The sequence below is a fragment of the Tachypleus tridentatus genome, unplaced genomic scaffold (assembly GCF_004210375.1).
Source record: "Tachypleus tridentatus isolate NWPU-2018 unplaced genomic scaffold, ASM421037v1 Hic_cluster_1, whole genome shotgun sequence".
Lineage (NCBI taxonomy): Eukaryota > Metazoa > Arthropoda > Merostomata > Xiphosura > Limulidae > Tachypleus > Tachypleus tridentatus.
This window is the reverse complement of record NW_027467777.1, coordinates 12,823,217-12,834,921: the sequence shown is the minus strand read 5'-3', so window position 1 is coordinate 12,834,921 and position 11,705 is coordinate 12,823,217.

Here is an 11,705-nt window from a genome sequence, read left to right as displayed (position 1 = left end):
ATTTATAGCTATGTAAATCAACTTTAAATGAAATGTATAATATGTATTTATAGCTATGTAAATCAACTTTAAATGAAATGTATAATATGTATTTATAGCTATGTAAATCAACTTTAAATGAAATGTATAATATGTATTTATAGCTATGTAAATCAACTTTAAATGAAATGTATAATATGTATTTATAGCTATGTAAATCAACTTTAAATGAAATGTATAATATGTATTTATAGCTATGTAAATCAACTTTAAATGAAATGTATAATATGTATTTATAGCTATGTAAATCAACTTTAAATGAAATGTATAATATGTATTTATAGCTATGTAAATCAACTTTAAATGAAATATATAATATGTATAATATAGCTATGTAAATCAACTTTAAATGAAATGTATAATATGTATTTATAGCTATGTAAATCAACTTTAAATGAAATGTATAATATGTATTTATAGCTATGTAAATTCAACTTTAAATGAAATGTATAATATATATTTTTACCTATGTAAATCAACTATAAATGAAATGTATAATATGTATTTATAGCTATGTAAATCAACTTTAAATGAAATGTATGAATATATATGTATTTATATATGTATTTATAGCTATGTAAATCAACTTTAAATGAAATGTATAATATGTATTTATAGCTATGTAAATCAACTTTAAATGAAATGTATAATATGTATTTATAGCTATGTAAATAAACAATAAATGAAATGTATAATATGTATTTATAGCTATGTAAATCAACTTTAAATGAAATGTATAATATGTATTTATAGCTATGTAAATCAACTTTAAATGAAATGTATAATATGTATTTATAGCTATGTAAATCAACTTTAAATGAAATGTATAATATGTATTTATAGCTATGTAAATCAACTTTAAATGAAATGTATAATATGTATTTATAGCTATGTAAATCAACTTTAAATGAAATGTATAATATGTATTTATAGCTATGTAAATCAACTTTAAATGAAATGTATAATATGTATTTATAGCTATGTAAATCAACTTTAAATGTATCAATAAATCAAATATAAATGAAATGTATAATATAGCTATGTAAATCAACTTTAAATGAAATGTATAATATGTATTTATAGCTATGTAAATCAACTTTAAATGAAATGTATAATATGTATTTATAGCTATGTAAATCAACTTTAAATGAAATGTATAATATGTATTTATAGCTATGTAAATCAACTTTAAATGAAATGTATAATATGTATTTATAGCTATGTAAATCAACTTTAAATGAAATGTATAATATGTATTTATAGCTATGTAAATCAACTTTAAATGAAATGTATAATATGTATTTATAGCTATGTAAATCAACTTTAAATGAAATGTATAATATGTATTTATAGCTATGTAAATCAACTTTAAATGAAATGTATAATATGTATTTATAGCTATGTAAATCAACTTTAAATGAAATGTATAATATGTATTTATAGCTATGTAAATCAACTTTAAATGAAATGTATAATATGTATTTATAGCTATGTAAATCAACTTTAAATGAAATGTATAATATGTATTTATAGCTATGTAAATCAACTTTAAATGAAATGTATAATATGTATTTATAGCTATGTAAATCAACTTTAAATGAAATGTATAATATGTATTTATAGCTATGTAAATCAACTTTAAATGAAATGTATAATATGTATTTATAATGTAAATCAACTTTAAATGAAATAATATGTATTTATAGCTATGTAAATCAACTTTAAATGAAATGTATAATATGTATTTATAGCTATGTAAATCAACTTTAAATGAAATGTATAATATGTATTTATAGCTATGTAAATCAACTTTAAATGAAATGTATAGCTATGTAAATCAACTTTAAATGAAATGTATAATATGTTAATACTAATGTAGCTATGTAAATCAACTTTAAATGAAATGTATAATATGTATTTATAGCTATGTAAATCAACTTTAAATGAAATGTATAATATGTATTTATAGCTATGTAAATCAACTTTAAATGAAATGTATAATATGTATTTATAGCTATGTAAATCAACTTTAAATGAAATATATATGTATTTATAGCTATGTAAATCAACTTTAAATGAAATGTATAATATTATTTAGCTATGTAAATCAACTTTAAATGAAATGTATAATATGTATTTATAGCTATGTAAATCAACTGTAAATGAAATGTATAATATGTATTTATAGCTATGTAAATCAACTTTAAATGAAATGTATAATATGTATTTATAGCTATGTAAATCAACTTTAAATGAAATGTATAATATGTATTTATAGCTATGTAAATCAACTTTAAATGAAATGTATAATATGTATTTATAGCTATGTAAATCAACTTTAAATGAAATGTATAATATGTATTTATAGCTATGTAAATCAACTTTAAATGAAATGTATAATATGTATTTATAGCTATGTAAATCAACTTTAAATGAAATGTATAATATGTATTTATAGCTATGTAAATCAACTTTAAATGAAATGTATAATATGTATTTATAGCTATGTAAATCAACTTTAAATGAAATGTATAATATGTATTTATAGCTATGTAAATCAACTTTAAATGAAATGTATAATATGTATTTATAGCTATGTAAATCAACTTTAAATGAAATGTATAATATGTATTTATAGCTATGTAAATCAACTTTAAATGAAATGTATAATATGTATTTATAGCTATGTAAATCAACTTTAAATGAAATGTATAATATGTATTTATAGCTATGTAAATCAACTTTAAATGAAATGTATAATATGTATTTATAGCTATGTAAATCAACTTTAAATGAAATGTATAATATGTATTTATAGCTATGTAAATCAACTTTAAATGAAATGTATAATATGTATTTATAGCTATGTAAATCAACTTTAAATGAAATGTATAATATGTATTTATAGCTATGTAAATCAACTTTAAATGAAATGTATAATATGTATTTATAGCTATGTAAATCAACTTTAAATGAAATGTATAATATGTATTTATAGCTATGTAAATCAACTTTAAATGAAATGTATAATATGTATTTATAGCTATGTAAATCAACTTTAAATGAAATGTATAATATGTATTTATAGCTATGTAAATCAACTTTAAATGAAATGTATAATATGTATTTATAGCTATGTAAATCAACTTTAAATGAAATGTATAATATGTATTTATAGCTATGTAAATCAACTTTAAATGAAATGTATAATATGTATTTATAGCTATGTAAATCAACTTTAAATGAAATGTATAATATGTATTTATAGCTATGTAAATCAACTTTAAATGAAATGTATAATATGTATTTATAGCTATGTAAATCAACTTTAAATGAAATGTATAATATGTATTTATAGCTATGTAAATCAACTTTAAATGAAATGTATAATATGTATTTATAGCTATGTAAATCAACTTTAAATGAAATGTATAATATGTATTTATAGCTATGTAAATCAACTTTAAATGAAATGTATAATATGTATTTATAGCTATGTAAATCAACTTTAAATGAAATGTATAATATGTATTTATAGCTATGTAAATCAACTTTAAATGAAATGTATAATATGTATTTATAGCTATGTAAATCAACTTTAAATGAAATGTATAATATGTATTTATAGCTATGTAAATCAACTTTAAATGAAATGTATAATATGTATTTATAGCTATGTAAATCAACTTTAAATGAAATGTATAATATGTATTTATAGCTATGTAAATCAACTTTAAATGAAATGTATAATATGTATTTATAGCTATGTAAATCAACTTTAAATGAAATGTATAATATGTATTTATAGCTATGTAAATCAACTTTAAATGAAATGTATAATATGTATTTATAGCTATGTAAATCAACTTTAAATGAAATGTATAATATGTATTTATAGCTATGTAAATCAACTGTAAATGAAATGTATAATATGTATTTATAGCTATGTAAATCAACTTTAAATGAAATGTATAATATGTATTTATAGCTATGTAAATCAACTTTAAATGAAATGTATAATATGTATTTATAGCTATGTAAATCAACTTTAAATGAAATGTATAATATGTATTTATAGCTATGTAAATCAACTTTAAATGAAATGTATAATATGTATTTATAGCTATGTAAATCAACTTTAAATGAAAATAATATGTAAGCTATGTATTGTATAATATAGCTATGTAAATCAACTTTAAATGAAATGTATAATATGTATTTATAGCTATGAAAATCAACTTTAAATGAAATGTATAATATGTATTTATAGCTATGTAAATCAACTTTAAATGAAATGTATAATATGTATTTCTAAATATGTAAAACAAACTTAAATGAAATGTATAATATGTATTTATAGCTATGTAAATCAACTTTAAATGAAATGTATAATATGTATTTATAGCTATGTAAATCAACTTTAAATGAAATGTATAATATGTATTTATAGCTATGTAAATCAACTGTAAATGAAATGTATAATATGTATTTATAGCTATGTAAATCAACTTTAAATGAAATGTATAATATGTATTTATAGCTATGTAAATCAACTTTAAATGAAATGTATAATATGTATTTATAGCTATGTAAATCAACTTTAAATGAAATGTATAATATGTATTTATAGCTATGTAAATCAACTTTAAATGAAATGTATAATATGTATTTATAGCTATGTAAATCAACTTTAAATGAAATGTATAATATGTATTTATAGCTATGTAAATCAACTTTAAATGAAATGTATAATATGTATTTATAGCTATGTAAATCAACTTTAAATGAAATGTATAATATGTATTTATAGCTATGTAAATCAACTTTAAATGAAATGTATAATATGTATTTATAGCTATGTAAATCAACTTTAAATGAAATGTATAATATGTATTTATAGCTATGTAAATCAACTTTAAATGAAATGTATATGTATAATATGTATTTATAGCTATGTATTTATAGCTATGTAAATCAACTTTAAATGAAATGTATAATATGTATTTATAGCTATGTAAATCAACTTTAAATGAAATGTATAATATGTATTTATAGCTATGTAAATCAACTTTAAATGAAATGTATAATATGTATTTATAGCTATGTAAATCAACTTTAAATGAAATGTATAATATGTATTTATAGCTATGTAAATCAACTTTAAATGAAATGTATAATATGTATTTATAGCTATGTAAATCAACTTTAAATGAAATGTATAATATGTATTTATAGCTATGTAAATCAACTTTAAATGAAATGTATAATATGTATTTATAGCTATGTAAATCAACTTTAAATGAAATGTATAATATGTATTTATAGCTATGTAAATCAACTTTAAATGAAATGTATAATATGTATTTATAGCTATGTAAATCAACTTTAAATGAAATGTATAATATGTATTTATAGCTATGTAAATCAACTTTAAATGAAATGTATAATATGTATTTATAGCTATGTAAATCAACTTTAAATGAAATGTATAATATGTATTTATAGCTATGTAAATCAACTTTAAATGAAATGTATAATATGTATTTATAGCTATGTAAATCAACTTTAAATGAAATGTATAATATGTATTTATAGCTATGTAAATCAACTTTAAATGAAATGTATAATATGTATTTATAGCTATGTAAATCAACTTTAAATGAAATGTATAATATGTATTTATAGCTATGTAAATCAACTTTAAATGAAATGTATAATATGTATTTATAGCTATGTAAATCAACTTTAAATGAAATGTATAATATGTATTTATATATGTAAATCAATTTATATGTATATGTATTTAAATAAATCAACTTTAAATGAAATGTATAATATGTATTTATAGCTATGTAAATCAACTTTAAATGAAATGTATAATATGTATTTATAGCTATGTAAATCAACTTTAAATGAAATGTATAATATGTATTTATAGCTATGTAAATCAACTTTAAATGAAATGTATAATATGTATTTATAGCTATGTAAATCAACTTTAAATGAAATGTATAATATGTATTTATAGCTATGTAAATCAACTTTAAATGAAATGTATAATATGTATTTATAGCTATGTAAATCAACTTTAAATGAAATGTATAATATGTATTTATAGCTATGTAAATCAACTTTAAATGAAATGTATAATATGTATTTATAGCTATGTAAATCAACTTTAAATGAAATGTATAATATGTATTTATAGCTATGTAAATCAACTTTAAATGAAATGTATAATATGTATTTATAGCTATGTAAATCAACTTTAAATGAAATGTATAATATGTATTTATAGCTATGTAAATCAACTTTAAATGAAATGTATAATATGTATTTATAGCTATGTAAATCAACTTTAAATGAAATGTATAATATGTATTTATAGCTATGTAAATCAACTTTAAATGAAATGTATAATATGTATTTATAGCTATGTAAATCAACTTTAAATGAAATGTATAATATGTATTTATAGCTATGTAAATCAACTTTAAATGAAATGTATAATATGTATTTATAGCTATGTAAATCAACTTTAAATGAAATGTATAATATGTATTTATAGCTATGTAAATCAACTTTAAATGAAATGTATAATATGTATTTATAGCTATGTAAATCAACTTTAAATGAAATGTATAATATGTATTTATAGCTATGTAAATCAACTTTAAATGAAATGTATAATATGTATTTATAGCTATGTAAATCAACTTTAAATGAAATGTATAATATGTATTTATAGCTATGTAAATCAACTTTAAATGAAATGTATAATATGTATTTATAGCTATGTAAATCAACTTTAAATGAAATGTATAATATGTATTTATAGCTATGTAAATCAACTTTAAATGAAATGTATAATATGTATTTATAGCTATGTAAATCAACTTTAAATGAAATGTATAATATGTATTTATAGCTATGTAAATCAACTTTAAATGAAATGTATAATATGTATTTATAGCTATGTAAATCAACTTTAAATGAAATGTATAATATGTATTTATAGCTATGTAAATCAACTTTAAATGAAATGTATAATATGTATTTATAGCTATGTAAATCAACTTTAAATGAAATGTATAATATGTATTTATAGCTATGTAAATCAACTTTAAATGAAATGTATAATATGTATTTATAGCTATGTAAATCAACTTTAAATGAAATGTATAATATGTATTTATAGCTATGTAAATCAACTTTAAATGAAATGTATAATATGTATTTATAGCTATGTAAATCAACTTTAAATGAAATGTATAATATGTATTTATAGCTATGTAAATCAACTTTAAATGAAATGTATAATATGTATTTATAGCTATGTAAATCAACTTTAAATGAAATGTATAATATGTATTTATAGCTATGTAAATCAACTTTAAATGAAATGTATAATATGTATTTATAGCTATGTAAATCAACTTTAAATGAAATGTATAATATGTATTTATAGCTATGTAAATCAACTTTAAATGAAATGTATAATATGTATTTATAGCTATGTAAATCAACTTTAAATGAAATGTATAATATGTATTTATAGCTATGTAAATCAACTTTAAATGAAATGTATAATATGTATTTATAGCTATGTAAATCAACTTTAAATGAAATGTATAATATGTATTTATAGCTATGTAAATCAACTTTAAATGAAATGTATAATATGTATTTATAGCTATGTAAATCAACTTTAAATGAAATGTATAATATGTATTTATAGCTATGTAAATCAACTTTAAATGAAATGTATAATATGTATTTATAGCTATGTAAATCAACTTTAAATGAAATGTATAATATGTATTTATAGCTATGTAAATCAACTTTAAATGAAATGTATAATATGTATTTATAGCTATGTAAATCAACTTTAAATGAAATGTATAATATGTATTTATAGCTATGTAAATCAACTTTAAATGAAATGTATAATATGTATTTATAGCTATGTAAATCAACTTTAAATGAAATGTATAATATGTATTTATAGCTATGTAAATCAACTTTAAATGAAATGTATAATATGTATTTATAGCTATGTAAATCAACTTTAAATGAAATGTATAATATGTATTTATAGCTATGTAAATCAACTTTAAATGAAATGTATAATATGTATTTATAGCTATGTAAATCAACTTTAAATGAAATGTATAATATGTATTTATAGCTATGTAAATCAACTTTAAATGAAATGTATAATATGTATTTATAGCTATGTAAATCAACTTTAAATGAAATGTATAATATGTATTTATAGCTATGTAAATCAACTTTAAATGAAATGTATAATATGTATTTATAGCTATGTAAATCAACTTTAAATGAAATGTATAATATGTATTTATAGCTATGTAAATCAACTTTAAATGAAATGTATAATATGTATTTATAGCTATGTAAATCAACTTTAAATGAAATGTATAATATGTATTTATAGCTATGTAAATCAACTTTAAATGAAATGTATAATATGTATTTATAGCTATGTAAATCAACTTTAAATGAAATGTATAATATGTATTTATAGCTATGTAAATCAACTTTAAATGAAATGTATAATATGTATTTATAGCTATGTAAATCAACTTTAAATGAAATGTATAATATGTATTTATAGCTATGTAAATCAACTTTAAATGAAATGTATAATATGTATTTATAGCTATGAAAATCAACTTTAAATGAAATGTATAATATGTATTTATAGCTATGTAAATCAACTTTAAATGAAATGTATAATATGTATTTTTATATATGTAAATCAACTTTAAATGAAATGTATAATATGTATTTATAGCTATGTAAATCAACTTTAAATGAAATGTATAATATGTATTTATAGCTATGTAAATCAACTTTAAATGAAATGTATAATATGTATTTATAGCTATGTAAATCAACTTTAAATGAAATGTATAATATGTATTTATAGCTATGTAAATCAACTTTAAATGAAATGTATAATATGTATTTATAGCTATGTAAATCAACTTTAAATGAAATGTATAATATGTATTTATAGCTATGTAAATCAACTTTAAATGAAATGTATAATATGTATTTATAGCTATGTAAATCAACTTTAAATGAAATGTATAATATGTATTTATAGCTATGTAAATCAACTTTAAATGAAATGTATAATATGTATTTATAGCTATGTAAATCAACTTTAAATGAAATGTATAATATGTATTTATAGCTATGTAAATCAACTTTAAATGAAATGTATAATATGTATTTATAGCTATGTAAATCAACTTTAAATGAAATGTATAATATGTATTTATAGCTATGTAAATCAACTTTAAATGAAATGTATAATATGTATTTATAGCTATGTAAATCAACTTTAAATGAAATGTATAATATGTATTTATAGCTATGTAAATCAACTTTAAATGAAATGTAAATGAATAATATGTATTTATAGCTATGTAAATCAACTTTAAATGAAATGTATAATATGTATTTATAGCTATGTAAATCAACTTTAAATGAAATGTATAATATGTATTTATAGCTATGTAAATCAACTTTAAATGAAATGTATAATATGTATTTATAGCTATGTAAATCAACTTTAAATGAAATGTATAATATGTATTTATAGCTATGTAAATCAACTTTAAATGAAATGTATAATATGTATTTATAGCTATGTAAATCAACTTTAAATGAAATGTATAATATGTATTTATAGCTATGTAAATCAACTTTAAATGAAATGTATAATATGTATTTATAGCTATGTAAATCAACTTTAAATGAAATGTATAATATGTATTTATAGCTATGTAAATCAACTTTAAATGAAATGTATAATATGTATTTATAGCTATGTAAATCAACTTTAAATGAAATGTATAATATGTATTTATAGCTATGTAAATCAACTTTAAATGAAATGTATAATATGTATTTATAGCTATGTAAATCAACTTTAAATGAAATGTATAATATGTATTTATAGCTATGTAAATCAACTTTAAATGAAATGTATAATATGTATTTATAGCTATGTAAATCAACTTTAAATGAAATGTATAATATGTATTTATAGCTATGTAAATCAACTTTAAATGAAATGTATAATATGTATTTATAGCTATGTAAATCAACTTTAAATGAAATGTATAATATGTATTTATAGCTATGTAAATCAACTTTAAATGAAATGTATAATATGTATTTATAGCTATGTAAATCAACTTTAAATGAAATGTATAATATGTATTTATAGCTATGTAAATCAACTTTAAATGAAATGTATAATATGTATTTATAGCTATGTAAATCAACTTTAAATGAAATGTATAATATGTATTTATAGCTATGTAAATCAACTTTAAATGAAATGTATAATATGTATTTATAGCTATGTAAATCAACTTTAAATGAAATGTATAATATGTATTTATAGCTATGTAAATCAACTTTAAATGAAATGTATAATATGTATTTATAGCTATGTAAATCAACTTTAAATGTATAATATGTATTTATACTATGTAAATCAACTTAAATAAATGAAATGTATAATATGTATTTATAGCTATGTAAATCAACTTTAAATGAAATGTATAATATGTATTTATAGCTATGTAAATCAACTTTAAATGAAATGTATAATATGTATTTATAGCTATGTAAATCAACTTTAAATGAAATGTATAATATGTATTTATAGCTATGTAAATCAACTTTAAATGAAATGTATAATATGTATTTATAGCTATGTAAATCAACTTTAAATGAAATGTATAATATGTATTTATAGCTATGTAAATCAACTTTAAATGAAATGTATAATATGTATTTATAGCTATGTAAATCAACTTTAAATGAAATGTATAATATGTATTTATAGCTATGTAAATCAACTTTAAATGAAATGTATAATATGTATTTATAGCTATGTAAATCAACTTTAAATGAAATGTATAATATGTATTTATAGCTATGTAAATCAACTTTAAATGAAATGTATAATATGTATTTATAGCTATGTAAATCAACTTTAAATGAAATGTATAATATGTATTTATAGCTATGTAAATCAACTTTAAATGAAATGTATTTAAATGTAAAAATGAAATGTATAATATGTATTTATAGCTATGTAAATCAACTTTAAATGAAATGTATAATATGTATTTATAGCTATGTAAATCAACTTTAAATGAAATGTATAATATGTATTTATAGCTATGTAAATCAACTTTAAATGAAATGTATAATATGTATTTATAGCTATGTAAATCAACTTTAAATGAAATGTATAATATGTATTTATAGCTATGTAAATCAACTTTAAATGAAATGTATAATATGTATTTATAGCTATGTAAATCAACTTTAAATGAAATGTATAATATGTATTTATAGCTATGTAAATCAACTTTAAATGAAATGTATAATATGTATTTATAGCTATGTAAATCAACTTTAAATGAAATGTATAATATGTATTTATAGCTATGTAAATCAACTTTAAATGAAATGTATAATATGTATTTATAGCTATGTAAATCAACTTTAAATGAAATGTATAATATGTATTTATAGCTATGTAAATCAACTTTAAATGAAATGTATAATATGTATTTATAGCTATGTAAATCAACTTTAAATGAAATGTATAA